Consider the following 4,477-nt stretch of genomic DNA (forward strand, 5'->3'; position numbering starts at 1 on the left):
CTAACCCTTGTAAGTCCACGATTCACTTACACCTCTACAAAAACATGCCCACACTGTCCTGTCTAACTGATCTTTCCCTCCCTCACCTCCAGTGTAAACCAGGGATAAAACCATCAGGCAATAATGCTGAATCTTCTCCTGCCAAGGCATTTTCAAAACCATGAGCTCAGCAGTGATCTAGTAATGCAATATGGGGCTTCTTTTTCTCTAGGGGGCTCCAGCTCCTATCCAACCCCAGGTTGAGCAGACTAGCTCAGACATGTGTCTATATCAGGGGTAGACAACCTATGGCATGGGTGCCGAAGGCCACACGTGAGCTGATTTTCAGTGGCATTCACATTGCCCGGGTCCTGGCCACCAGTCCAGGGGACTCTGCATTTTAACTGAATTTTAAATGAAGCTTCTTAAATATTTAAAAAATCTTATTTACTTTACATACAACAATAGTTTATTTATATATTATAGACTTATAGTAAGAGACCTTCTAAAAATGTTAAAATGTATTACTGGCACATGAAACCTTAAATTAGAGTGAATAAATGAAGATTTGGTGCACCACTTCTGAAAGGCTGCCGACCCCTGGTCTATATTCTAGCATTCTGTTCCATTTAGGTGTCTGTGCTGGGCAAATAACTGGGCACTTTTCAGACTTAAAAATAAACTGAATACCTATACCTATCTGTCTAAATCCTGATGCTATCTAGCTATCTATCTACCTCCCTGCCTACCTACCTGTTGTTTTCCGTTTTATTGTAGCCATGTTGATCTCAGAATGTTAGGGAGAGAAGGTGGTGAGGTAATATCTTTTATTGGACAAACTTCTCCATGTAGCTCGACAGAAGTTGGTCCAATAAAAGATATTATCTCACTAATCTTGTCTCACTAAAATACATCTACCTATCCAGCCTCCTAGCCTGCTGGGCTAGCTATCTAAAACTTCAGTCAGTACAGAGGGCCCAGAGGATGAAGTGAAGCTGGAGGCATATTTATTAACTCAGGCACTCAGCCATCAGGTTGCAGAGGTGAGGTTGGCTACTACAGAGCAACGTCATTGAATGACAATTCTGCCCAGAGGCATCAGAGCATAAAGGGAAGATTGAACCAAAAGAGCAACTTCCTTGGATGTGGTTCAGTAACAGACTGTTGCAGTTAGTGAGGGTCAGGCTACTAGAGAAAGATATGAACCAAGATTTACAAAAGTGACTGATGATTTTAGGTATCTGATTTGATGCAGTGTTGCCAACGAAAGTCTCACAGTGCTAGATCTTCTCCTGAAAGCTGCAGCACCTGGAAGAATGTGCTTACAATTAAAAAATAGTTTTAAAAAGAAACATTTCTAGCCCTCATGGAGATGGAGAAAAAACCTGCAATGTGATACAAGTATGATCTAAATCTCAGAAACTGGAAGGCAAAGAAAAAGAACCTGACAGTTATAATTTAATTAAATCTCACAATTTTAAAGACAATCTCACAATTTCGGAGCATGATACATTATTTTTAAATGCCTGGTTTTCAGGGAGCCTGGAGCACTTGCCTTCTGAAAATCAGGTGCCTTTAAGGTGGGGATTTTCAGGATCCCAGTGCCCTTGGGTATTTTGGTGTACTAGGGGAGATTTTACCTTTCATTACCTCAGTCATCATTTTCAGCACCTCCCCCTGTTAGCCGGCCAGTTTCTGGACAGATTCTTTTAAACTTTCTGGTGTCAACTGTTTTTGGGGAAGAATCGTTTTCCTGGGAGCTACATTACCTAGGCCTTCACTTTGTGTACGAGGGTTGGTCTTGGCCACCGCTTCCACAGGAACTTCCTTTAATTTAGACCATGTAATGACAGCTTACACGAGTTCAGGGAAATTCTTACTGAGCTCCTCTTTAAACCTCTTCTTCATTTCACAGTGGAGGGAGTCATTCCTGGAGCCTCAGCACTAACTATACTTTCAGGACCATATTCATGTCCCAAACTTCTTGTAGGTCCCAGCATTTCACCTGGCTCATTCTCTCCTAGAGCTCATAGGAGTAGGCCCGAATGGTCTCACCTGGATTCTGTGTCAGCTCATAGAAATCTTTGATTTTGGTTCCAATGGTTACTTTGTCTCATACACTTCTAAGAGAATCTGAAATGTCTTCTCTACGTCTGGCTTATCAGCTGTTGCCATAAACTTCACTGTGGATCTATCCTGGCCTTTGAAACGCTCTTCCATAAAATCCACATGATCTTCTTCAGGTACTCTCAACACCCATAGAGCTGCCTTCACTGATTCAATCCAGCCTTCAATTGTGATGTCCAATAGTTTTGCTCAGAAGGCACTAAACTCATATATCTTCCTGTCTCATGGAACACAACCTGGATCTCAGCTAGGGCAGGGACTGATTCTCAATGTGTGTGCAGCACCAGGCACAATGGGTCCCTGATCTCAGCTGGGGCAGGGACTGCCTCTCACTGTATGTCTGTGCAGCACTTGGTACAACCCTAATATCAGTCGGATCTTCTTTGCTACTGCAATAAAAAGCAATAAGAATAATCTCTTTGGACAGGAGAGCAGAGTTTGTTCCTAGAGGTGCAGCCAGGATGGTGCTTGGTTGTATTGCAAAGCAGAGGGCAAGGGGGACATGTGGGATGACAGAGGAGTTGTGTGGGGTGGGAGAGGGCAGGCAGGTTGAGTGTGGGGGTAGGGCAGGTTGTTCTGTGGGGTGGGAGAAGTGTTGTGTGGGGTAGGAAAAGGAAGGCAGGTTATGAGGTATATTAGGGCAGGTTTGTTCTGTAGAGTGGAAAGGACAGAAGGATTGTGTGTATGGAGAGGTCTGAAGCTGTAGGAAGAGCAGAAGGCTCCACGTGGGCACAGAAGAGGTTACAGTAGCCATGAGAGGTACAGACGGTTCTGTGCCAATTGCTCACTCAGTTCAGGTCCCCTGGGTGGTCAGGATCCTCCTCAGAACCCAACACAGGGCCCTATGCACCTCCTTGTTCCTCAGCATGTAGATGAGGGGGTTGAGCATGGGGGTCACCATGGTGTAGAAGAGGGAGGCCATCTTGCCTCTATCCTGGGAGTAGCTGGATGGAGGCTGTAGATACATGGAAATGGCTGTGCCATAGAAGAGTGACACCACGGCTAGATGAGAAGTACAAGTGTTGAAAGTCTTGAGCCTGCCCTTCGCTGAGTGAATCCTCAGCACAGGAGCACCAGTGTAGCTGTAGGAGACCAGGATGAAGCCTAGTGGCACCAGCAGAAAGAAAAACGCACTGGCAAGGAGCTCAGCCTCGTTGGCAGATGTGTCAACACAGGCCAGCTTGAGCAAGGCTGGCAGCTCGCAGAGGAAGTGCTCGATTTGGTTCTGCCCACACCGGGGTAGCTGCAGAGTCAGGATGGTCTGCAGCATGGAGTTGCCAAAGCCACACAAACAGGTGGTGGCTGCCAGCTGCAGGCAGAGGCAGCGGCTCATGATGGCGTGTAGCGCAGCAGCTGGCACACAGCGGCATAGCGGTCATAGGCCATGACGGCCAGCAGGAGGCACTCGGTGAAGCCCAGAGAGAGGGAGATGTAGAGCTGGGCCACACAGCCGGCCAAAGAAATGGTTTTGCGGCTGCTGCAGAAGTTCACCAGCATCTGGGGGCCAATGCTAGTGGTGTAGCAGAGGTCCAGGAAAGAGAGGTTGCTGAGGAAGAAATACATGGGCGTGTGGAGATGGGAGTCTAGCCATGAGACCAAGATGATGGTGGTATTTCCAAGCAAGGTCATGGTGTAGCAGATTAAGATGAGCACAAAGAGCAGCATCTCCAACTGTGGCCGGTCAGACACACCTAGCAGGATGAATTCCCCCAAGGAGCTTTGGTTTCCATCTTCCCGTGATCCTTTGCCATACATCACTTGTAGGTGACGGAAAGAATAAGGGTGAAAAATATCCGGCAGCAAGGAGATTTGTGGTAATAGGTGCTAATGCTGAGATTGACAGTGGGTATTTTTGGAATGGTAGCCTTGAGTCCTAGGACACAGGTAAGTATAAAGTGAATGGATTAGGGAAAGGCTGGAATCTCTAATAACGTGGGAATGACCCACCTGCAGCACTAAATACATTTTTGCAAAGGTCAGGGAAATCTGTCATCTGTCTGTCTGCAGTGTTGTGGTAGTTGGATCAGTCCCAGGATATTGGAGCGATGAAGTGGATGAGGTAATATCTTTTATTGGACCTGTTACCAATGGTTTTCAGAGCCCACAGCAGGGGCAACTTAACTGTTTCACTCCAGGTGGTGTCAGGGATAAATCAATGGTAACACAGCATTTCTGCCTGATGAAATATTAATACAAGTCAGCGGACACTATCTAAACCTGCAGTTTATTAGATTTAAGCACACACAGACATAAGGAATAGATTTAGAGCATCCCAGATATTTACCTAAAATCTGGAACGGTATTGAGTAATTAGCAGTGGGTTCTCAGTAGCCAGTTGCTCACCTACCAGGGAGAAAAGATGTCAAGAAAA

At 46.0% G+C, this 4,477-nt stretch overlaps 1 pseudogene; it reads right to left on the reverse strand.

Annotated features, from left to right (window-relative positions):
• Nucleotides 1–2,899: 2,899 nt before the first annotated feature.
• Nucleotides 2,900–3,834, reverse strand: LOC116819420 (olfactory receptor 2B2-like; annotated as a pseudogene).
• Between the last annotated feature and the right edge of the window lie 643 nt (nt 3,835–4,477).

The sequence above is a fragment of the Chelonoidis abingdonii genome, chromosome 13, assembly GCF_003597395.2.
Source record: "Chelonoidis abingdonii isolate Lonesome George chromosome 13, CheloAbing_2.0, whole genome shotgun sequence".
NCBI lineage: Eukaryota > Metazoa > Chordata > Testudines > Testudinidae > Chelonoidis > Chelonoidis abingdonii.